At 37.4% G+C, this 27,056-nt stretch overlaps 1 protein-coding gene across 3 annotated transcripts in view; it reads right to left on the minus strand.

Annotated features, from left to right (window-relative positions):
- ENOX1 (ecto-NOX disulfide-thiol exchanger 1) overlaps positions 1-27,056 on the minus strand; it is a 593,708-nt gene that overhangs the window by 276,858 nt on the left and 289,794 nt on the right. For all 3 annotated transcript variants that reach the window (XM_081082747.1, XM_081082748.1, XM_081082749.1), the window contains one exon: positions 11,741-11,880. The gene's annotated coding sequence lies outside the window, so the exon portion shown is untranslated. The remainder of the gene's footprint in view (positions 1-11,740; positions 11,881-27,056) is intronic.

The following is a 27,056-nucleotide window of genomic DNA, read 5'->3' on the forward strand; positions in this document are numbered from 1 at the left end:
ATTTACCAGGTTTCTCTACAGTTAAGTTACTTTTTTTCTTCTTTACACGCTCTCTTATTTGGAAATCGGGCACTGAGTCCAGCCCACATGGCAGTATGAGGGTAAGCTTCACTGCCTGGAGGGAGCTATGGCTACCTACATTATTAGGAATTCTTCTGTAAGAAAGATTTTTCCTTCTACTCCATTTATTTATTTGTTCAGCTATTTATATTAGAATGAACTCATGTGTATTTATTTTATACTTTGGGTTATAATCCAATATCATGTTCTCTAGTTTGTGCTAAGACTCTTCCAGCTTTCACCACTGGGAGCTATTTAGGTTGGCTCTCAAATCCCCTAACTTGCCCTGTCCTTGTGTGTATGTGTGTGTGTGTGTGTGTGTGTGTGTGTGTTTTACCATTTTATTGCTTTAGAGTATCCAAGTTGCTCCAGGCTTATACTGTATTTTTACTGTCCCAGCCCTAGAACTAGCCATTTCTCCAAGGACCCCTAGTTCCTCTTATTTAGAAACCAAGATCTGGGCACTAATGTGCAAGGTACCACAGGGGTATCACTGCCCCCAAACTCTCTCAGCGAAAGAGCTAGGGAATACAGAGGTATATGCACATAGCTATAGTTGTTTCTATATCTGTATCTATATCTATATCTATATCTATATCTATATCTATATCTATATCTATATCTATATCTATATCTATGCTAAACAGGACTTCCTGCTGACATGTCCAAGTCTAGTCCAGTATCAGCCTTACCGCCTTCCTTTACCTAAAAATGCCCTGACAGGGAGAAACCTGTCTCCCACCATACATTACTTATTTGTTCAATTCCAATATGTGAACTTTCTTTGAAAATAGATTTCTATTACTTTGATATAATAGAAAAAAAGGCTTGAAAATAAATGCTGTAAGCAAAGGCCATTAAATTATTTAATATAGAAAAATAACATAATTATATTAATATTTTAGAAACATTATTCTGAGACAGAGTAAGGGATGGATAGAAGGTAGCTAAGGCTTGAGGTAAGGATAATGTTAGCAATAATGCTAGGATATTCCACATAGAATGTTAAGAATCTAAGTAAAATAGTAGTTATGGGAATACAAAAGAAAAAAATCAATATCAAAGATATTTTAAAGTATTAATACATAGAACTTAAGTGACTGTATGTGGAAAGTGAGATGGAGATTATGCCTGTTCTGGGCATTTCATATAAGTGGAATTATACAATGTGTGGTCTATTGTGTCTGGTTTCTTTCACTTAGCAAAAGGTTTTCAAGGTTCATCCATACTGTAGCATGTATTAGTATTACACTCCCTTTTTGGCTAAATAATATTGCATTGCATACGTACACCATATTTTGTTTATCCATTCATCAGTTGCTGGATATTTGGGTTGCTCATACATTTGGATATTAGACTAGTATCGCTATGAACATTATTATACAAGTTTTTGTGTGAGCATATATTTTCAGTTCTCTTGGGTCTGTACTTAGGCATGGAATAGCAGGATAAAATGATAACCCTATTATTAGCTTTTAGAGGAAATGTCAAAGCATTTTCCATAGTGGCTGCAACAATTTTACATACCCATCAAAATATGAGGGTTTTAAATTCTTCACTCTTCACCAACACTTATTATTGCCTGTCTTTTTTTACTTTTCCTATAGAGAATTGTTTAATTTATTTTTTTAATATTTATTGTTGAAAGTATTACTTATGTCCCCTTTTTCCCCCTACTGATCTCTTCTAGTCCCCCCACTCCTGTCCCAGTCCTCCACCACCCTATTGTCTGTGTCCATGGTTATGCATATATGCATATAAAGTCTTTGGTTGATCTCTTCTCACCCACTCACCCTCCCCTACCTTCCCTCTGAGATTCCACAGTCTGTTACATGCTTCTATGACTCTAAATCTATTTTGTTCATCAGTTTATTTTGTTCATTATGCTTATCTTTTTATTATAGTAATCCAAGTGGGTGTGAATTGATTTCTTGCGATTTTCATTTTCCTAATGATGTTGAGCATGTAAAATATTAAAAATTCATAAAATTCTTAGTGATAAATAAAACAACATGTATAGAAATTCATTACTAAAAACTACAAAATTTGCTGAGAGATATTAAAGAAGAGCTATATAAATATAGAAAGAGTATATGTTTATGGATTAGAAGGGTCAATATGAATAATATGTCAATTCTTCCCAAATTGAGCCCTAGATTGAGCATAATTCCAATCATATCCCCATCAATAATTTTCTTATTTATAAAATGTAAATGATAAATAATATTTACTATTCAGGACTGTTAAGGAACTACACTTGCTAATACATGTAAAGAACAGTTCATGGGATAAGTAAGCACTTACTAAATGTTTTAGGTACTATTTTTAGTGGGCATGGAGGGCCTGTGGCCATAAACCTACAGAATTAAAATGTCTCTGAAACTAAAGAGGAAGTCAATGTTTGCACTTTGTTAAAGCATTTATTATGCTTGTTGCATAGATAAAATGAGATCCCCTGTGATTTTTTTTTCCCCTGAGTGAATGTCATTTATTGGGATTCCTAAGTAAATAATCTAGTAGAAAGGAAATATTATATTTTTTAAAACCCATAAAACATATTTTTAGAAATGGTATTTCCTTGACTTTCATTCCAGGAAAATGCTAACACATGGCATGGAGCATGCTAGGCTCAGAAAGGAAAGCATGCCAGATGCCACAGCAATAAATAGAGTGCGGCTTTGGAGGGGAAATGTAAGAGGAGCCTTGGAGCATTAAGCTCCACCACCCTTCCCATCTGATAGTTGACCCACTGAAGCTATGGGCTTTTGGGAAATTCACCTTTGTAGGTCACCTTTATTAACTTTCTTATTTATTTGTTCAGCAAAAAGTTAAATGACGGACTACTTTGGTAAAGGTCTATGCATGCCTTCTAGATCCTAAGCAAAATGAAGCTGGGTAAGGTAATTTTAGAAAAAAAGAATTCTAAGTGCAGTGTAAGAAGAGGTAAATATTGCCACCTCCTTTTTCAATATTTGTTTTAAAAACACAATTTTCAATCAATAGATAAAGCAACAGCATATTTTTATAAATCACGGGAATTCTTAGAGGAAAAAAGGTTATATAATTTATGTAGATTATGTATTACTTGGCTGAGAAGTACGTAAGTAAAAAAATATTTTTATAAATTATAGTTTCTAAAGCACTTATAAGTATCATTTTTATAAATAGATATTTTAAACACAGTGGGATTTCTTAATCTGAGGTCCTTTAGTTTCAATCTAGTAATGTTTCTGATTAGAAAAAGTGAGCTCTAGAATGTTAACAACTGTACCATCCTAGTATGACGCTGTCCTTTGTGCCGTCAGATACAAATACTTGTGATAATTTTAGGAAAATGTGATCAGTGGATTTTTACCCAGGATTTTAAAACAAAAACAAAAAGTCCTTTAAAATAAAAGGAAAAGTAAATTCTATTCCTTTAACTCATCTTTATTTGGGGATTATGCATTCTCTACTAAAATTTAGAATGGGATTTCTAACCATGATGGCATTGTTCAGTTAATAGCAGTTCTCTGTGTGTGTGAAAAATTTCAAATGAATGGAAATGTTCTCAGACATTTTCTATGGAAAATGTTCCCCCTTAGTATTTATTCAAATGTTGTCCATATTTTCAGGAAATAATATAGAAAAATATCTTTTTTTACCAAGATGGTTCTTTTTGCCAATTTAAGAAGGAACTCCTACCCTAGCCAGTGTGGCTCAATTGGTTGGACATTGTCCCATGCACAAAAAAAGTTGCCCATTCAATTCTCATTCAGGGCACATGCCTGGGTTGTAGGCTCCATGCCAAGTAGGGAATGGGCAGTAGGCAACCAATCAATGTTTCGCTCCCACATCAATGTTTTTCTCTCTCTCTCCCCCTCTCCCTTCTTCTCTCTAAAAACCAATATTTTTATAAAGGAACTCCTTCCTGTACTTCCAGCACACACATACATAGACAAACCCTATGCTATCAATGCAAACTAAAAATCAAATTAAAGAAACATTGGCAGCAAGCCAAATTCTGGGATAACAGGAAAGAGAAAGCTGGTCAGCAATCACCTCTCTTAGCTCTTATCTTTTCCTCCTACTTACTTCAACAGGCTAGGGGGACTGGGATGTCTATAGTCTATGATCTCTTTCTTGAGTGAAAACACAAGCTATGAGTCAGGTGTCCTGCACTTTAATACTATATTATTCTTCCTCTTGAGTGGAACCTTGCTGTTGAGAGGAAATAAAATGTTATATATAAATGAAAATAGTCATTTGGAAGTCATCTTTCTGGGTTTCACCACCAATACACTCGTAATTTTAAAGCACCCTTTGAATTTAAATAGTAATCAATTTGTCAAAGAACTATATTAGGAGAGCTACATTCAAAGAAAGGTTACTCTGACTTTAGGTGAATCCTCTGTTTTCTAAATAAATGCAAATTGTTTAGGAGGGCAAAACGCCAAACTTCCTAATTCCTCCCAGTGTGAATCATCATAGAGTAAAATTATTAGGGGGAAACTAGGGATTCATGAAGCAGTATAGAGGTTTTTGTTGCTGTTTGGTTGAGGTTTTTATTAGCCACAAGTTTATATACTGTATTTACTTGAGAGTGTTTAACTGTCCTTGAAATCAATCATTACATAATTCCAACAAGTGCACTCTTTAGTTTATCCAAATTAGAGAGGCTTCCCTTTATTAATTTTGTGTCATTCACAAGCATCCTTGAGATTATTTGTCCTTAATTATTTACATTTATGTCTCAAGTATTTAGAGCACATTGAAACATAATTTTTCTAAGTTCCCTAATACATTAGCTTTGTTTTCTGCCTAAACTGTTAGCCTCAATTTTGTCTTTAACAGTTTCTGATAATGCATTGCTTATCTTTCAATTTGGCATAGTTGTGTCTGTAGTAAAGAATCTAAATTCAGGTTTTAATTTACTCAAAATGAATTTGCTGACTCTTTAGTTTGAATTGAAACCACACTTATTTTCTCACTCTTCTCCATTCCATTTTGAATTTTAACAGATATTTTCTCAAATCATACTTGAGAATTTTATAATCCAACATCATAACTAGTCTTATTTCTGCCAAACCATCATTGGCCTAATTATCTTCTTTTTCTTCCCTTTCTTTTAAAAATCTATGAACCCACACAGGGATTTAAACAGAAAATGTGGAAGGATGACAGTAAGCCTATTATGGGACACATTTCCCCATTTCCCATTGCAGCTTGATCTCCTTGGCTGGTGTCAGAACCCAGCTGCTCCACTCCAGCTCCTGAGAACGTGAGCCTGCAAAGGAAGGGAGAGAAAGGCAACAAAGGCTGCTGATCATCTGAGCTGAGTCCCAATGCCGCAACTTGGAGGCAGACGGGTGGATAAAGCAGCCATTTGACTTTATAAAGAAAAATCTACCAGAAATAGTGTGAAATTTGTTGAAATTTCATCATACTTATTAACCAATAAGCCAAATGAGAAGCCATGGCTACCTGTGGATCTATTATTGCATGGACACTGATAAAAACCATACACTTCTGCTAGAAAATAGTACTAATAATATCATACTAGTACAAATTCTACTGAAGAACACGTGACTAAGATTGAAAAGCATTTCTTCACTGATTCCACACATACACACAGGCTAAATAGTATGCTGATGCCCCGCAGCAGCTGTAGGTACTATTTGCAAGAATTTCTGACAGAAACCCTATTTTCTGAGGTCTTACACTCAGTCACAAAGTCTGCTAAAAACTAAACTTGGCACAAATCTTAGCTGAGTAGAACTCCATCAAATACAACAAAGATGAAGATTAAAGGGGGGAAAAAAACCTATAAAGTTGACTTTCAGAAATGAGCAGAACATAGCTTGCAAGGGATTCCAAAGAAAATTCTCAATACTTGTTAATCTTTTCATATAGAAAATTATATTTGGCAAGTGGTAGGATCATTTACAGTCTAATAATTCCCAGTATCTTGAAGGGAATAAATAATTTAAAAGAGTGAGAATTAAACCCAGGAAAGGTTCCATCAGTTCTAGAAATAATTGCTTTTTCTCTTGAATTTTTCAAAGTTTCATTTTTTTTTGTGGTGTCAAGTGGCTCAGTCCATAATCATATACAAAAATATAATTGACCATAAAAAGCTTTCATCTCTTAGAGTAATGAAACAGAACAGAATTTGAGAAGAGTCTAAACTCTAAGATATATAGCTCTTATAATTTTAAGGGAGTGTACACTTATTTTTTAGAGCCCTAAATCATCTGGGAACTTTAATCAGAGATTTTGATTTTAATACCTCTTGGGAGCTGATGCTCTCAGTTCACTCGTATCTTTCATTTGTTTGTAGACCTCAGTTTGCAATTACAGGAGGTCTAAATGGTGAAGTTCATTGTTCTGCCAGGTGACAGATGATTGCCAGGAATGCTAAAGTACCTCCAAGTCAAATGACCATGTAACCTCTATAAATATTTACTGTAACCTCAACACATTTTTAATACTTTGTTTATGCATTCAATTGTTCAACAAAGATTTATTTAGTGCGTGCTAGGGAAAACACAACACACTCCTAAAATCTACTAAACAGTACAAAAATAGATTTACTTGAGGATTTTTCTGACAGGTTCCATTTTTAGAAAGCACCAGGTACTAAACAACCATTTACCTTGAGACAGATCTTGAAATCATTAAAACTGTACCCGAGTCACGGATACCAATTGAACCTCAGAGGCTACGGACTAGAATATATCCCTTCTTCCTTCGTTCCTTCTCTCTTCTTGTTTTTGCTCTATTTCTTTTGTCTTTCCTCCCTGTTTAGATATAATGCCAGTTGATTGAGATGGATTTGGTAAAGCCACATTAGAAACTGCTCAGAGGAAAAATCAGTAGGAAAGGGCAGAGGCACATCTAACAGTAACAAAATAGAAAACTGTGTTGAGAAGAAGGAAATAAAGGTTTTGTAGTTTAATTTAGAGAACAAATATTTTCCAAGTGCTTATTTTATGGCAGGTAGGATGCAGTAGTACCACATGGTAAACGTGTGTCCACTGTGAACCATAAAATGGGTGCAGGAAGATGGTCCAGAAAAAAAAAAGACTGCTAAATGCTCTGTTATGAGAAGGTAAACACACTTTATTTGTGGAAGACTATACAACAAATAACTACTAAGAATGAGGTCGATGTCCTCATAGTAACAAATAATTCTGAAAAAAAAAATGTTCAGGAAAAGCAAGTTGTAAAGGTATAAATTGAGTATAATCACATCTGAGTAAAGTTAAAAATAATATTCTCTTTATAAATAGATAGAAATATATATTAGCTAGGGATATATTTGATATATAAAGCAATATATCCATAACTAATATTTACATATTATATTACCCATGGGAATGGATGAATTGGAAGAATAGTGAGTTTTTTTTAACTTAAAAAAATAAAGATCCAAAGCAAATATAGTGTTATCAACAAATATGGGGGTGGGTACATAGGTTTATTATTGTCTTTAAGTTTAAACTACTTCATAATAAAAATTAACCTGAAACTAATATAATATTGTATGTCAACTGTAATTGAAATTATTTTAATTTAAAAAATTAATATATATTTTACAATTATGGTTTAAAAGAAAAATGCTGTAGAAATTTGGGTGATTAGAAGGAGCTGTTACAGTAAGTCCAATTTTCTTACTTTTGAGCCCCGTATATACAAGGCTGATTATTTTTGATCTTCAACAAGAGGAGCAAGAGAGACTTAATGTGGAAGAAAATACTTTTCCTGATATGATAAGTCAGTGGCAATTTTGCAAATGGATGATTATTTCCAGATAGAAGTGAATTATCTGAACATAATTATACTGAATCTTTTCAAAATGTGTTTTAACTCACATACCATCCATGCGGGTTACTCTTTTTCTTCATTATAGGGTGTGGCTGTGAGATTTAAGAGACACGGCTAATGACTGCTACATTTTGATTGCTGTTAAAAATGTATGATTAGAGTCAGGACTTTGGAATAATGATTTGTACATTTAAAGTACTGATTAGCTGTGCAAGACTACAATTGACTTAAAAAAAAAAAAAACCCTCACTAAGACTTCCTTTTCCTTCAAAATTGCCACTAAACATTTTCTAAAGTAATTCCAAGGAGCTCATTGGATGCTTGGCAACTCAAACAGGAAGGGGAACCCACAAACATTTTATTAACTTTGAATTACATGTAATTCTTAAAATTAATAGCAAGGAACCAGAAGTTTTTGTTTTTGGTTTTGTCATAGTGGTAAATAAGTCTGATACATTTCACTGGTGAGGCAAGAGTCACTTGAGATATATTGTTAAATATGAGGGGTGGGAATACATCATATAAACAAGTGATATTACACAGCACACATTTTTCTAAGAAAGTAGTCTCCATGCATGAGAATAAGATATATAACCACAATAAGAGGGCATATTGACCTATAATTTTCAATATTACATCCTTGTATTTTTTTAATTATATGCTTTTTTTCAACTAGCAGAGGAATACAGTCTCATAAAGCTAATATTTATTCTTCCGTGTTTATGGAGCTCGTCATGCATTGCAGGAACTGGGGAAGAGTGAGAAGTCAAGTATAACTTGGTGTCCTGTGCATAAAAGAAGGCAGGACAGGAGAATCACCATGTTTAAAACATCCGGCTCAGGAACTGGGTCATGAAGCTTCAAATAATTAAATCACAGGAGATAAGGAAAGCCCTTGATGTTACTATTTCTCTCTCCATAAATGTAGCCTTTTTAATAGATGGTAACTCTTATCACGTAGGATTCTTCACTTTACTAGAAAGCACAGAAAAGAGTCCTTTAATCCAGCTCTGCTCTTACTGCGTGTCTTGGGAAAGCTGAGGCAGATAGTAAGTGTAATCCAATACAACAACGGAGACACCTCTGCTTAGAATTGTACCTTTACGTCATGAATTCTTCTCATTCTGTTATTAAGTGACGTCTGTACTAGGGAATTCAATGAATTTTTATGCTAAACTCAAAGAAAATAGCCGTGAATGAGAATTTGCTTTTCCATGGACCGATTGGATTGTACTTGTATTGTGGTAAATGTCTCAAGAGATCAGAGCCTTAAAAGAAAGCTTCTGTGGGAGAACTTCCTGGAAGCTCTTTTTTTTCCCCTAAATCTTTCCTTTCAATTTATAACTTTACTTGACATTTTGGAAGGATCCAGAGAAATAAGTCACCGAGTCATGTCCTAATCTCTGCATGCATACCAGACAAAGTGGGGGCCTCCAACAAGTCGTGAGGGCTAAGACAGAAACGCTGATGGAGGATAGAAGGTGGGTAGGCAAGGGAGAGAATTTCAGCTACAGTCAGGGCCTTGTGAGCCCCCACAAAGTGATCTTCAATTTCAGTGGCATGGAGTAGAGAGTGGAAACTGGGCAGAGTGGTGAAAAGACAGTGAAAAAGTACTTCCTTTTTTACTTACCTTTTCCAGTTTTCTCTCAGATTTCAGATTGTCTAGCCCTCTCTACCTCAGTGACTGCACTGGGACATTTACAGCATCAGTCCCACCATTCCCTTTGGTCCAGGCCCCATCCTCTCCCTGAATCCCCAGAGTTGTCCTCTCTCTGCTATTTTCCTGCACTGAGTTCTGATATTATCTTTCCCATATTCATGTTCACATACCAAACAACAGTGATCTCCTTTAAGCACCAAACCAGAAATCATGGTCCTCCAAAAGAGCATTCATATACATACATGTTAGTGTGCTTCTAGACAGCTAAAAGACATGTAAGCCCAGAGTAGAGGTATGATAGAGTGGGAAGGAAATGGCGCCAGAGCTCAAAGCTGGAGTCTAGGCTCAGCTCCAACCTTCATTCAACTCTGCTACTTTCAGTATTTTTAACTCTAAGTGAGGCGTTTACAGTCTGGGCGTCCTGGTCCCCAGTGCAGGGAAATGCACATCATTGGTTATCACGGTGACCAGGAAGTAGGGAGCTAACTTTGGTTCCTGGGAACCAGGGCTATTAACCATTCTAAAATCCATGGTATGATCCTGCATCATAACTACTAATAGTGTCCCCTTTGAGAAATACCAGTAGATGATTTTTAATGCTCCTTCAATGAGTCTGAGCTCTTAAACTTAAGTGGAATATAGAGAACTTAAGAGACTTGGAAAAGAACAGTGAGAATACATTTTTGGATTGCACAGTTTTATAGAAAGGAAAAAAGGGTGACCAGAGTTTATGATGATACAGGGGGACTCTGACCAATAAATTCTCTCTTTCCATGGAAGAAGAAATAAATTGCTATCCTAGGAGGTTAGGAATTACGTAGGCTTTCTTGACAACAAGGTCTAAGAAAGAAGAATCTGTATCAGGTTTCAAAAGAAAAGTGAGTACCTAAATATGAAGGTTTCAAAACAAATAGATTCTCACTGGATTCAGAAAGTTCAAGTGAGATCTTGTTTGCAGACTAGGGAGGAATATGTAGGTAGCTCCTCAAGTCCTGTCCAGCACTTCTGTTTCTATGGATACACTTACTAGGTTTCTACACATTACAACATTCTACCAAAGTGACAGAATGGAGAGTTGAAGACGGAGGCACAAGTTCCTCTCCACTTTCTCCCTAATACACAGCGTATGCCTCACACTTCAAAGCAAGTCAATCATGAGGCCCAGCACAAAGGGCGCAGTGGGAAAACTGGAATCTAGCCCAACGCCGCAGTAAAATCTACTTTGATTTCTCAATAGAAATAAAAGAGAGGGAAACACACACACACACACACACACACACACACACAGCAGTACCACAGTAAAGGGCTTTTAGGGGAGAAAATATTTGTCACCATGGACAGAATAAAAGTTCTACCAAATGAAATAAATGTTTGTGGGGAAAGATGTGTCATTCCAGGGAAAGGGCTGTGTTCCTTTTCCCTTGCTCTTCATTTAGTTTTTGTCCATTCAATGTACCAAGCAGTAGCCTCTCCATCTATAAAAGATGCATGGATTGGATATATCCTTTGGGTAGGTCTTTTGTCAGAAAGCTCTTTCAAAATAAAAGTGTTTTGCTTGTACTATCTCAACAGCAAAACATGTACTTCCAAAATTGGTTTGCTAGCAAGCTTTTTCCTTGAGTAAGCAACACTATTGTTAGTAATTTTCCAAGCTGTTAATATGCACCCATTAATAGAAACAACCACCCTCTTCTACCACTATGAATCAGAGGGTGAGCAGCCCTTGGTAGAACTAAATGAAAGCATTCTGGCCACTGAGACTTTTTATACTTTGAAAGAAGTCATAATGATAATACTATTTGTTATTGACAGATGAAGTTTTGATTTTCAATGTTTCAATATAATTCATCCACAAGGCCTTAACTAATTGAAAGTACTTAACAAGATCTGATATATATGGACATGCAATATAAATTTATTGAATTGGTTCAGTTAGAATCTATGAATGCAGAAATAAAATTTGTTTTAAGCCAATGTGGAGAATGCTCTATTTTTAATAGCTTATAACAGCAGAGTACAGAGTAATAAGTATGAGAAGTAGCATATCAAATTTCTTTTCATTGATATACATCTCCCAATGACATCAAAGGATTACAATCTGTCCATAATCTACTTCCAGAGTTCTTGTTGCAATAGAGAAGGATTATTACCCATTTTTAAATATCACTCAGAATTAGTATCTTCAGTGAGAGAAATGGAAAAATTAACACAAACCTTAAGACCTCCAGCAGATAGAAGACAATGTTCTTTAGGGACTTGATTGAAGCAATGTATTCACAGCAGTCTTTTCAATGGAAGGCATTCACAAAGGACGTCCCATGGAAGACAGTGTGGCTTTGACATGCAAGGTGTTTCTGGAAGGAAAGAAAAGCACACCATTAGATTATGTCCACAGCACGAACACTGCCCGTCTCAGCCTTTGTGGTCAGAAAGCACTGTTAGCATGTATTGCTATTATTAATATAATAGTAGTAAATTCTGTTAATATTGTTCCTCCCAAGTCTCCTTATGTATAAATGTCAGAGTGGGAAATGGTAACCTTTCAGCACTGCTTTTAGAAATTTCTAAAGGTCAGATGCATTTTACTAATTAAGGGAAATATGCTTCTCCCTTTATCTAAACAGGCCAAGGATTGAAGAACTGTGGATGGTGTATGAGTCCAAAGGCAGCAACACTACAATTTACTGAGTGTCTACCTGCTGCAAGGCACTGTGCAAGAGGTTTCGTATACATGGACATTTTAACCTGAAGAACAGCCCTACAATGGAGAGTACTGGCTCCATTTTACAGATGAGAAGACTAAAGCACAGTCAGGCTTAGAACTCGGGTCTCTCAAAGCCCAAAGGCCTCAGGTATGGCTCTTATCCTCATTTCACTTGTGGCCTATGAGGTTTAGAAAAATTTTTCACAAACAAAATGTATGAGAACAGATAATGTTGCAATATACTAAATTAATTCAAATATTAATAATTTAATTAAGAAATCACTTACTTTTATTTTATTTTTTTACCAAATATTGTCTTTTTTTTTATCCTCACCCAAGAATATGTTTTCACTGATTTTTTTTTAGAGAGAGAGAAACATCAGTTGCCTCCCATACTCTCCTCTACCTGGGATCCAACCCAAAACCTAAGTATGTGCCCTGACCAGAAACAGAACCCACAACCTTCTGGCATGTGGGACGATGCTCAATCAACTGAGCTCAAATATTGTCTTATTCAGAAAGGTCCACAGAATACAGACACTGAGCTTTAAGCACTGCACTTCTCCCATTTTTCTTTCTTATGCAAAGAGACAGAACTCATTGGAAACCCAGCAGCTCCCTTGTGTTATGGGGCAGGTTTGTGTGTTGTGTCCCATCAAAGAGAGGGACACAGACATCCGGTCTTCCTACAGTCCCTTCACATGACTCACAGATCCTTCACTGTCTCAGTGAAAGCGAATGCCTTCTTTCCCAAGGGTTTTCCTGATGCAATTAGCATGGAACCCTACCTTCTGTGGATATCCCTGAGTGCTATTACTGCATCTCCTCATGGCTGTCTCCATCATAATGGCTGAGAGTGACTGAGCAAGGCTCAACAGGGCTCCATCTAGATTTCTACTTCCTTTTTAGTCAAATATCTACATGTTTCAGGTGGTTCCAGTGCCCACACAGATAGCCCACAGCTTACCCTCCACCAGCTGTCCCAGCATCCACTCCTACTGTGTGTTTCAGGGTCACTGCCCACCAATTAATCACTTCAAAACTTCTCTTGAAGTTCCAGCCTTTAATGCCACAGACTTCTGTCTGCGTCTTGGAACTTTTAGCGCATACCCACACTGCATTGGGAAGAATAGAGAATGATGGAATAGAAAGGTCACACTTAGCTTTTTAAATTTTTTCTTTTCTTTTCGGCACCAAAAGCTTAAGTCATGAATAAGAAACAAGGAAAAAAGACTGATAGTATTTTCAGAGCTTTGCAGGCATGTAGTCTGGGATTATTATATTGGGAATAAAAGAAAAAAGAACAGAGCCAGAGCAGTTTATCTTTGCATAAAAGAAGGGGGGAAAGCGTGACAAAGAATGGGGAGGCATTTGGACTGCAGAATCCAACCCAAATGACAGGAACACAAAATAAATGGAAGCTTGTCTTAAAATGTCACATACTAGCGTTCTGTTTACTTTACACAACTTAAAAACGAAGTGTCATATTATATGCCTAAACTCGTAGACCCTTTTTCCATAAAAGCCCAATGGCAATTTTCTAGTACAGTGGGGCCTTGACTTACGAGTGTCCCAACTAACGAGTTTTTCGAGATAGGAGCCGTCTCTCTCTCTCTCTCTCTCTCTCTCTCTCTCTCTCTCTCTCTCTCTCTCGGCTGATTTTTTGCTTTGAGTTGTGAGCTAAAATTCGGGTTACGAGCCAACTTCAGATACCCCACCGCTAGTTGGCGCAGCGAACGTCACAGTGAACGCCACATCAGCCCAGCATCACGTGTCTCACTCATTCACTTTATGATTTGACATACGAGTAATTTGAGTTACGAGCTCCATCACAGAATGAATTAAACTCGTAAGTCAAGGCCCCACTGTATTCATTCAGCCACTGTTTATTGCATACTTATGAGTTAATCAATAAGTAAGAAAACCCTAGGAACACTAAAATAAGCAAGATAATCTTTCCCCGAAGCATGTTACTACCTTGCAGAGAGACACAACTAGGATGTCAAAAATTATAAGAAGGTGGTACTTGAAAGAATGGGGTCTGGACCAGACCACCTGGAGGTGTTCCTGCTTTATCACTTACTAACTGTATGACCTGGCCAAGGTACTTACACTCTTTAACCTCAGCTTCTTCATCTGCAAAATGCAGAATGACATGCTTCTGGCACAGGTGGTTGTGAGCATTAAGTAAAAATCAACACAGAGTGCTTGGCCCAGCCAGTGGCACTTGGCAAGAACTCATCAAATGTGAGGAAGATGGAGAATTAGTGCACAGCAGAACAGGATGACACTGGTGAGGCAGAAAGTGCTCAGACTCCGGTGGGGAAGGTAACATGCATAGCCATCCATAACTAAACAGGCACAAATGATTAGACTTTTACAGATTCTCTGATGATTATTGAAAAGCTAGACAATGTGCTCCTTTAGAAAACAATAGATCTATGGAATTAGACATTATTTTCTAGGATTTTATGGGAAAGTAGATAACTACCATAACAATATAGCCGGAGAATGATAAAAACAATATCTTTCTATTGCTATTAAAAAAAGACACAATATCCCGCTGGATCCTGTTCTATTCAATTGTAATCCAAAAATGACACTGTGGCTTTTAATGGAACCTGGCAAGATCTATACATACCATTTTAAAATTCAGCCTCAAATTTAAATTACTGGGCTTGTGATATCATACAGTAGTGTTTTTTTTTTTTTCATTATTTATGCTTTTAGTAAGTCTTAAAATCAGGGAGTGAGAGTCCCCCAAGGTTGTCATTCTTTTTTTCAAAAATGTTTGACTTGCCCTAACTGGTTTGGCTCAGTGGATAGAGTGTTGGCCTGCGGACTGAAAGGTCCTAGGTTCGATTCCAGTCAAGGGCATGTGCCTTGGTTGCGGGCACATCCTCAGTAGGAGGTGTGCAGGAGGCAGCTGATTGATGTTTCTCTTTCATCGATGTTTCTAACTCTCTATCCCTCTCCCTTTCTCTCCTTAAAAAATCAATAAAATATATTTAAAAAAAATGTTTGACTCAATAAAAAATATAGAGAAAAATGTGATTCTTATAAGAACTTGTATTTCCATTAAATTTTAGAACCAATTTGTTAATTTCTCAAAAAAAGAAACAACCAACAACAACACACATCCCACCTTTTGGGAGCCATATTTAATCTATATATTACTTTGGGAATAAAACAACATCTTCATAACACTGAGTCTTTCATTCTAGAATATGGTATCGCTCTTCATTGATATAGGTCTTCTTCAATTTTTATCACAAATCTCTATATATAAAACCCTAATATGCAAATAGACCGAATGGCAGAACAACCAAATAACCAGTTGCTATGACCACCAGAGGGTGCACGCGGAACGTGTCAAGGGTTAGCAGCAGGCAGCAGAGCACAGAACATGGCGGGTGTCAACTGTAGTGGGATGGTGGAGCAGGTGAGTGGGGGTGCCAGACCAAGGCAGGGTGCCAGTCGCTGTCATCAGGGCAAGCCTCTGGTGGTTACTAAAAATTCTTTGCTCCTGCACACCGTGGTCCTGCCTGGTGTACCTGCTGCCAGTGCCCAGTGCCGGTCCTGATTGCTCGGCGTTGTCAGTGGGTGCGAGCAGCAGCTGCCGACCTGATCGCCCTTCAGGGCTTCTCCACCTCCTCCTCCTCCTCCTGAGGTGCTATCGGTGCAGCAGCCACTCCTTGCACCTGCTGAGGGCGCTGGCCCTGCTTTCATCCACTGCTGGTGCCGGCCCAATCACTCTGCACCTTAAGCAGGTGTGAGCAGGGCCAGTGCCTTCAGCGCATGGGAGTGGCAGAAGCAGGAGCAGGGCTGCCAGCAGAGAGGGTCCAGGGGCCATAATGGGAGGGGTCGAGCAGGGGCACAGAGGATGGGCTGAGACCTGCCCCTGTGCCCACCACAGCCTCGTGGCCTAGAGTTCCTTTCAAGGTGCACGAATTCGTGCACTGGGCCCCTAGTGTTTTATAATTTTCAGTGTACAGGTCTTGTACTTCTTCATCTAAATATATAATCTTATGGTTTGATAGTATTATAAAAGGTACTGTTTTTTCATTTCATTTTCAAATTATTTCTTGGTTTATAGAAAGAAAATTGATACTTTTATATTGACCTGTATCCTGAAGCCTTGATAATTTCAATAAATTTTTGCTGTTCAAATGAAACTTTTTAGGTTCCTTAGGATTTTCACAATCATGCTATTTACAAATAGTGATCATTTAATTACTTTGTCCTATCCAATATGTTACCTTTTAAAATTTATTTTTAGTGAATCCTATTGCATTGGCCAGTACAATGTTAAACAGAATTAGTGAGGGTGGATACCCATGTCTTCTTCCTGATTTAAGAGAAAAGTATTCATTGCCTTATATTGTTAGTGTAGGTTTTTCATAGATGCCCTTTATCAGATTAAGAAAAATGCCTTCTATTTCTAGTTTTGCTGAGAGTTTTTATCACCATTAGGTGCTGAATTTTGTAAATGTTTTATCTGAGTCTACTGTGATAATCACATGATTTTTCCTCTCCTTTATTCCATTTATGTGGAAATATTATTTGAATGTTAGCATATACTTGCATACCTGGAATAGATTCAATTTCATTAGGATGTATTATTACTTCTATATATCACTGTATTCTATTAATAATTATGGGTTTAATATTTATAATATTTTTGCATCTATGGTCATGGAGGATATCAAGGTGTAATTTTTTTATAGTGGCCTTATCATGAGTTAGTACTAAAATTATACAGATTTCTGCCTTGGCCGGGTAGCTCAGTTGGTCAGAGCATTTTCCCAATATGCCAAGATTGTGGGTTCAATCCCTGGTCAGGGCACATACACAAAGCAACCAATGAATGCATAAACAAGTGGAACAACTAATCTCTCTCTTGCTCTCTCTCTCTCTCTCTCTCTCTCTCTCTCTCTCTCTCTCTCTCTCTTTCAATGCGTATTCTCCACATTGGCTTTCTTCATGTAGGTATCAGGTAACTCTCATTTCAAGACTGTCTTTCTGAAAATATGTTTTCCTAAGGTTTAATGCTATCTCCTATCTGGAATAACTCTTTAATTTAATTGGTGGATCCTTCTTTAAGGATCCATCTCCTCTTCCTCTCACACTTTCTAAAATCAATAAATAACAAATTAAAAAATAAATAAAGTTATGCAGATTTCAGACAATGACTTGGGAAGTGTTGTCTCTAACTCTATTTTCTGTATTTTCTCAAGATTAATATTATTTCTTCCTGAAAAGTTTGAAGGAATTTACTAGTACTAATACCATCTGTATCTGGAATTTTCTATTTGGGACAGCTTTCAATTACAAATTCAACTAATTTAACAAATACAGAGTTATTCCTATTTTCTACTTCTTCTTGTATCAGTTTTAATAGATCTTATCTTACTAAACAAGGGATTGCTCCAATTCATCTAAAATGATTTTCTTTGTCTCTTACTGTTTCTCACACCCTATAGTAACAATTCCTGCACTTAATGTCTTTTCCATTCTACTTTACTTGAGTAAACTTTATCTATCTCTCTGAGTCTTCTTCCTTGACATATTCCTCTAAATGATACTTTTTTCTTCTTTTCTTAGCTTTTCTAGCCCTTACTAATTTAATCTTATACTCTTTGTATTTTTCATTATCTTTTATTAGTTTCCTTTTTTCTCTGAAAATAGATTATGGGATCCTTGAAGGCAGAAATTATATCTTAACCTTCACTGTTTCATAGTATCTAACATAGTCTTTAACATTAAATAAATATTTATAAGATTATTGATTTGTCCACTCTTTGGGTTAATTGAACCATCCATTGTGGATGAATTTGGAGCATCTTACAGTGCCAGAAAGCATGGAAGTGTTAAAAATAATAATAAAGCCCAGCCAGTATTGCTCAGTGGTTGAGAGTGGATCTATGAACCAGGAGGTCACAGTTCGATTTCCAGTTATGGCACATGCCTGGGTTACAGGCTCGATGCATGCAGGAGACAGTTGATCAATTATTTTCTTTTATCAGTGATGTTTCTCTCTCTCTCTCTCTCTCTCTCTCTCTCTCTCTCTCTCTCTCTCTCTCTCCCTCTCTGAAATCAATAAAAATATTTTTTAAAATAATACTCATAAAAATAAGGAACTAAACTTGGGCATGTCAAAAGGCACAGGAGTAAACCTAAAATAGCTCCCAATGGCCACAACTTAAACCACTTGAGTAACAAAACAAATAATCTTACTATTAAGATTTCTCAGTAGCATGATTATTGCACCCACTTTCAATTTTAATTTGTGACATGGCATTCCCAAAGGAGTAATACTATTAAGAAATTCGATGGAAAAATGTTCCTTTTTGGCATCCTCTGTTGAATCGATGGAATCATCACTCAATGCGTGAGTCAACATTTATTTTTAAATTGCCAGTGTGTGTCATATGTACTGGCTGGTTGGTCAATCAGATGTACATGACACGGCCACTTTCTTTCAGCCTCAGAATGTCAACAAAAACTACCAAATTCACGACTGACAATGACAGATGGAAATACTAGTACACATGTGCGATTGGCGCCAGCGAGAGCTTTATATGTATCATGCATTCGCAAGTCAACATTTAATTTTAAATTGTCAGTGTGCGTCATATATACTGGCTGGCCGGTCAGTTGGATGGTCAGATGAATGGACGGTTGGTCACTTAGCCTTTTGTATATATAGATAGATACCTTTTATACAAGGAAAAGTACTATTCTCTAGAATCCAAAAGCCTCATCCATTCGTAACAAAAAAAGAGAGAGGAAAAAGAGTTCTAGTCTATAAAACATTTGACTTAATACTCTTCAAAACTGAAAGGTTATGAAAGACAAGGAAAAACCGAGATTGGAGGAAAGTAAGGGGACTTGACCCCTGTGGTATCCTAGATTGGATCCTGGAACAGAAAAACAAACACAAAACAGAATTGAAAAACTGGTGTAGTGTGGTTAAAGGTATAGCTAATTGTACTGTACCAATGTTAATTTCTTTGTTTTAATAAATGTACTATAGTTAGGGAACCACAGCTACCATTGAGGGAAGCTGGGTGAAGGATATACAGGTACTCTCTGTATTGTCTTGGTAAATCTAAAATTATTTCAAAGTCAGAAGTTTTTTAGATGAAAAAATATCTATTATTTCATTCCACACATTTATGTTCGGATTTACTGGTAGTCTGTGCTCCTTGTGTTTATATTAATAATTGAACTTATGTTCTCTTTTATGATAGAGTAATTTGGATTTATAATTAAACATAAACTAATTTTATAAAATGAGCTAAACAAGAGTAATTTATCAGTAACATTATAATTTACTAGTAATATTACTAATAGCAATATTACTAATAGCCATGTTAGTAATAGCCATAGCAACTGCTTCCAAGAAGACACAGGGTACCATAAGGGAATTAAATAATATAGGTCAATATCCATTACCACTCTTACTTTAAAAATAATGGAGATAATACTGATCTCTAAGAAAATAAATGATGAAATGAAACATAGCTATCCTTTAGTGAGGTAGTACCAAATTACTTCACACTGTAACTTCTTAAGCAACTGTAAAAAGACATGAGATCTATACTGGTTTCCACCTCAAGATGGTAAACAGATCTCATCAGTTTATTCCATGCATTCTTAGGTTCCCATTAACATTAAAGTCAAGAATACAAATTTTCATAAATCTATAAAAACAAAGAAAATGGGAACTGATGAAACATTCCAGCAAAATTCTAGATAATAGAATTGAACAAAGACTGATAACTTGGATACATGTGAGAAGGGAGGATGGTCAAAAGAATGCAGAATCGTAGAGACCCTGCTGGGAAACACAGTAGAAAGTAAGATCCTGGGCCATCATCTTTATGATCCTGAGTTCCCAGTCAAATTTTCATTCTTAAATATATTTGGATAATGACTATTGAAAAACATTCGAAGAAAGTTGGAAAGATTAAAGAAAATATCTACTATAGGCAAGCAAACAAATAAATAAAAATGACCTCGAGGAAACCTGAGTAATTTGGGGAACAAACAGGAATTTAAAAAACTTTAATAAACAAGAACAGAATTCTATAAAAAGAAGGAACAGAAAATAGGAAAGAGTACTAGAAGATTAAAAGTATAATAGTAAAAAACATTTTATTAAATCAATATAAGGTAAGAAAATAGTTTTGAATGAGTCTCCAAACAAGTTAAATAAAACATTGAAAGAAAAATGGAAAACACAAGAGAAAAGATGTACAGAATCCAACCTGGAGGACCAACAACTAAAATTTCTAAAGAGAATTCCAAACACGAAAAACAGAGAAAGATTAATCAGAGAAATAATTTAAAAGAAATTCTCACCACTAAAGGTCACAAGTTTTCAGAATGAAAGGGCCCATTAACAGGCCCATCAAAAGGGCCTATCAAGCAAAGAACTATACTTAGATATATTTTACTCAGAAATCCTAAAAATAAGTTTCTAAAAATCGAGGGGAGAAAAAGCAACTTTCAAAGGAACAAGAATCAGATTTCTTATCAGCAATACTAGATGTTAAAAATAGGGCAATGTCTCCAAAATTCCTAAAGAAAATTATTTTAAGCTATACTTCTTGATTTAGCAAAAACATCAATCAAGTCATTTTTAGATATGTAGACATTCAGAATATTTACCTCCTGCATGCCCTTTATTTGCAGATTTCTGAGGATATGCTTTGGCAGCACGTGGAAATAAAGTGAGAAAGAGGAAGACATGGATCCAGGGGAGATCAGTGCCTAGCCAGCAGTTAGCCCGGGACAGAGGAAGGTGCCCAGGAAAAGAAGGAATTTCAAAGATTTCATTCTACCTACTGAGAAGCTGAAGGTAGATAATGGTGCCATAAAGGTAGATGATGCAAAGAAAAATAAAAGCAATTAGGAACACTAAGAAACACAAAACACTATAGGAAATAAGTCAGTGTAATCATAGTACATTACTTTGGTCAGCAGTGAATAATCCTATATAATAAAAGGCTAATATGCAAATCAACCGAATGGCAGAATGACCGGTCGCTATGACACTCACTGACCACCAGGGGGCAGATGTTCAATGCTCCACGGCAACACTAAGGATTTCCAACTGATGGCTTAGGCCCACTCCCCATGGGCTTCTGGAGTGCGTGATTTACATGCACTGGGTCTCTAGTAATTACATATTCATAATGCCTTTTATTAATTTTTACCTTTAGAATCAGCCTAAGATAAAATACTAAGTTTGTTTTATGGTTAAAAAACAAATTTAAAGGATATCAGGCATAATAATACAAAATTAAAAGCACAAATGAGAGTACTAGAAGGCATTGAAGAAAGCAAAAGTTATGGAAAGGGTAACATTATCATCTTACAAAGTAAGAAATCATTATATACTATCTACGGTTAATAAGATTGATAAAGAATAAGTGTGTTATTTAAAGCCCCATAGGTAAACAGAGAGAACTAAAAAGTGAGTGTGTATTGGGAGTGGGGAAGTAGTAGTACAAATAAGCTAGAATCTTATCTATTATAATAAATCAACAGATAATATCTAAATTTCACAAATCAAGAAATGTTAATTATACACACAAACACACATACATGTACTTGACTCAGCCAGTCTCACAAATATATTTAGAGCAATAAAGGCACTAACAAAAGTATAAACACAGAGACATCAAAATAATTATATTTTGCTTTTCTCTGCAATAAATTTGGGGGTGAGATCCGGGACTATAGTTTTTCATTATAAGCCTACTGTAATTTTTCAATTTATAAAGGTATATATATAGCTACATTATTTTATTGATAAAATAAATGTAAAATGTTTATTAACATTTTAAAAATATCTATTTGGAAATCATCCAACTAGACTATGTGCTTCATAGTATAGCCATCCGTATTTAAATAAAGTCTTGTTGGTATTTCAGAAATTAAAATACTATACTTCAAAGTCTTAAACAGAAATGTCTTCTCCAAATTCTATCCCATGGCAGACAATATCACAAAAACATTTTAAAATACATGATAAAATAGCCTACTTCAGGGATATTATTTGCTAAAGAATTTTTTTTAATATGGTTAAAATATTTGTGCAAACTACATGAGGTAAGTAAATGCCAGTCCTTCATACACTCCAGGATGAGACCTCAGACACAGCAGAGGAAAGGGCCAGATTGGTCTCTTGTGCTCACTCGCACAGCAATGGAAGCTGCTTCAATTAGAGCCATTCTGAAATATCCTGAGCCTGTCACTTATGTCCTTTGGAATTGCCAATAAGCAAGATGACAAACGGCCCATCAGAATCAGGGTCTATGAGCTATATCCCCAATTTTCATTTCTAGGACACAATACCTCCACCATCAAACATGATATGGCTCAGATGACTTTAGACACACTGGGACCCAACAGAACTTATGTCACTTGAAATTTGGATGTACTCAGCATGGCATGAAGTTGAATTTTCTGAATATAATAATGATTCTGTGATACAAATTTGGAAAAAAATAAAAATGATGTGGAAAATCTTTAAAAAGAAACAAATTTTAATATAAGAAAGATTGTAGAGCCTGTGGATGATACTCTCATTCATCTTCAAATTCCCTTTGCTTTGGGTTTAAACATCTCAAAGAAAGAGTTTTCTAATGTCGTTCAATATAGGCCAACATCTGAAATTCAACGACAGATTTTAAGTACTTCCCATCTTGTAGCAGCTTTAAAAATAAATGCTGGATTGCTTTTCATAGGGAGAATAAAAAGCAGAACCCCAACCCCCCTTTTCCTGAATGAGAATTTTCCAGCTGCTGCAAAGTTTCCAGACACACATTCTCAGGCTTGAGTAGTCCTACATATAAATACTCACTTTTAACAAAAATTAGGGCTTAGAAAGGTTCACAAGCAGTAACAGACTTTACATCTCTGTTGGAAATCATGGAGTTTATCTGTACATATATAGAGATAGATACTAGAGGCCCGGTGCATGAAATTCATGCACTGGGGGGTAGTGAGGGGGGGGGGGGTGATCCTCAGCCCAGCCTGCACCCTCTCCAATCTGGGACCCCTCGGGGAATGTCCGACTGCCAGTGGGATTGGGTCTAAACCAGCAGCCAGACATACCTCTCACAATCCAGGACTGCTGGCTCCCAACCGCTCGCCTATCTGCCTGCCTGATTGCCCCTAACTGCTTCTGCCTGCCAGCCTGATCACCCCCTAACCACTCCCCTGCCAGGCTGATCAACGCCTAACTGCTCCCCTGCTGGCCTGATTGCCCCCAACTGCACTCGCCCGCAGGCCTGGTCCCCCCCAACTGCCCTCCCTTGCCAGCCATCTTGTGGTGGCCATTTTGTGACCACATGGGGGTGGCCATCCTGTGCGAGGGTGTGAGAGTTAATTTTCATATTACCTCTTTATTATATAGGACTAGAGGCCCGGTGCACAAAAATTTGTGCACTCGGGGGGGAGGAGGGGTCCCTCAGCCCGGCCTGTGCCCTCTCGCAGTCTGGGACCCCTTGGGAGATAACGACCTGCTGGCTTAGGCCTGCTCCCGGGTGGCAGAGGGCAGGCCCAATCCCTAGGTGCAGGCCCTGGTCGGGCTCAGAGCAGGGCCGATTGGGGAGTTGGGGCGCCGCCCCATCATGCACAGAGCAGAGCAGATTGGGAGGTTGTGATGCCACACTCAGTCACGCTCAGGGTAGGGCCAATTGGGGGGTTGGGGCACCGACCCCTGTCACACTCAAGGCAGGGTCGATGGGGAGGTTGCGGTGCCACCCCCTGTCACGCACAGAACAGGGCCAATCAGGGGGTTGGGGCGTCGCCCTCTATCACCCACAGAGCAGGGCCGATCAGGGGGTTGGGGCACCGCTACTCTCACACTCAGGGCAGGGCCGATGGGGAGGTTATGGCTCTACCCCGTCACACACAGAGCAGGGCCCGTGGGGGGAGGGGGGGTTGGGGAGCTCCCCCCTATCAGGCACAGAGCAGGGCTGCTCAGGGGGTTGGGGCCCCACCCCCTGTCACACACAGAGCCGCAGGGCGATCAGGGGGTTTGGGCACTGCCCCCTGTCACGCTGATCCCGGTGCCGGGAGGCATATTACCCTTTTACTATATAGGGTAGAGGCCTGGTGCATGGGTGGGGCTGGCTGGTTTGCCCTGAAGGGTGTCCTGGATCAGGGTGGGGGTCCCCACTGGGGTGGCTGGCCAGCCTGGGTGAGGGGTTGAGGGCTGTTTTCAGGCTGGGAGTGACTGAAGTTCCCAACCGCTCCTTTTTTTCTTTTTTTTTTTTTCATTCTGGGCCAGCTTTACCTTGAGGCTTGGCTCCAGCTCTTAGGCCTCCCTCTGGTGCTGAAAGTAGGTTTCTGGCCTTTGCTTACAATGTTGTGAATCTGCTGGCTGACGGCCGGCGGTATTTGTTGCAGTGTTTCTTAAACTGCCCGTTCAGAGGCCTGCAGCCGCAGGCGGGGAACGTTGGTTTCCTCCGTCACTGAGGCAAGCAAGCCTCATGTTAGTTTCAAGCTGCCTGGCTGCCGGCCGCCATCTTGGCTGACAGTTAATTTGCATATCTCACTGATTAGCCAATGAAAAGGGTAGTGGTCGTACGCCAATTACCATGTTTCTCTTTTATTAGTGTAGATAATTAGAAGAAGGAAGTTACCAAAATGTTTTTTCAATAGAATAACAAGCAATAGAATAAGATCCATGACAGCAAGGATGTTCTCATTTACTTCTATATCCCATTATCTAGAAGATAATCCTACATGTAATAAGTATTCTATAAATGACTGTAAATAATTTTATTGTAAGAGCAAAGGAGCAAGTGCAGGTGAGAGTGCTTTATAAATTCTAAAGCATTCTAAGAGTTTAGTTTTCACTGTTGTTATTTCACATAATTCAATCCCCTGTCCGGGCCCTAGCAAGGCCATTCCCTGCACGTTGAAGGCTAACGCTGCCCTGGGTAATTAGTTTCACCTACAGGCGAGGGAGAACAGTGCAGTTGTTCAGAGGATAAACTCTGGAACCAGACTGTCTGAGTTCAAATTCTGCCTCTAAGTCTGACTTACTGGCTGTATGACTTTGAGCAAGTTATTTACCCTTTTATGCTTAGCCTGTCCATCTGTAAATTGGGAGAGAGTAATGCCTAACTTATGGGAATGTGAGAATCAAATGGGTTTCTGGGGATCACTCACGAAAATGGGCTGGCACGCTGAAAGCACTAAGTGCTGTTGCTCGTGCTGATACTACTGTTTTACTACAAGATGCAGAAAAGGAAATCCAATGTTATTTTTTAACTAATGGCATATAACTTTTAACAATATGTTTTATGTTCCCGAATTCTTTAAGTTTCAGCTTTATGCACCATTTGTCTACATACTGATCTGCTTAAAGAGTCCAGTGGAGTCACAACCCAGTAACTTATATGTTTTGAATACATTCTGGATGTTGGCTGAGGCATTTAATCACAGAGGCAGCTTCAGGGTCTTTATCCTCTGCATGCTTTTGAAAGCACATTGCTAAATGTTCGCTCTCTCATGAAGGCCTTTTAATGTGACGTGGACATGACAAGCTTCTTTAAAAGTAAAACAGTTTTAACTGTTAGTGGGATTGGCTTTAGCAACATTCTTAATGTTGATGTTAACATATTTTCAGATAATTTCATTCAGAAGAGTTTAGTTATGATTTTATGAAAACATGTTGTTTGTTCAGTTATATTTATATGAAATCTTTGCTCCATTAGTATTGAAATTCAGATGTCAGTTTATTTCCATGTGAACACAGCAGATTGATGTGAAGTTTTCTGGATACTTTAACAGGAAAAATCCAAAATAAAACAACACACCACTTCTGAATCATATTCTGAGTTAGGAGTAAGAAGTTTCAGGTAGAATTTACTAAATTAGATCAAGGAGATCTTCTGGCAGGGAGGGGGTTGCCAAAGACATTCTGAAATTCCCAAAATAAAGCATAAAGCAATGTGCTATTTCACTTGCTCTTTTATAGTGCTTTGGGAAATGTTAGGCTGCTGATCTGCATCCTTGTAGGAGAAAAACTATCACCAGCAGCTGCTTCAAAGTGTAATGCTCTTGCAGGATCATACTAAGAGATGTGAGAGGAGGTCACCAGAAATTTTCTTTCCATAGTGATGCCAGCATAAAGCTTAAAAGTGTGTGTATACTCATATTTATGTATGTTATAATATATATACAGTATACATACAGAAGGTGGTTTGTTGACTTATACTTTTACAAGAGCAGGTTGAGTTTTTCTATTAGCAGTAGGTCTAAAAATGGCTGTTCAGATTTAAACTGTTACAAACAGTTCCACAAAAATCTTCCCAGAATATCAGAGCTACTTCTAACTTGCTTTCCTTCTGACTATACCGTACACTTCTAATTACACAAAACTGTTTGAGGCTCTCATACCATTTTGTATATTTTCATCCAAAAATTCAAACCTATTCCATCCTGAGAACAAAAGCTGGCAAGAAGCACTCAAGTGATGAGTGAACAAAATGCAATAAAAAAGCAACATACTGACATAGAAATGTCACGTGAGCTGCTGAATGGCACGCAGCTCCAAAGTTTACCAAAATATTTTAAAACACTTTGCCAATGAGCATATAATTGACTGAAGGACTTGCCAGCACTATTCTAGAGATGTCTAACATACTACATAATAAAGAAAATAATTTACAATAAAAAATTAAATGTTAGAAATACATTTTTAGAGCTCCTTAAAAACCAGTGCAGTTTGCCCCCCAGTTTAAGCCAAGGAAATAACTTGATATTATCATCTTTCATATGTTGATATTCATATTT

This window comes from Myotis nattereri (genome assembly GCF_964212035.1).
Source record: "Myotis nattereri genome assembly, chromosome: 2".
In the NCBI taxonomy this organism is placed as follows: domain Eukaryota; kingdom Metazoa; phylum Chordata; class Mammalia; order Chiroptera; family Vespertilionidae; genus Myotis; species Myotis nattereri.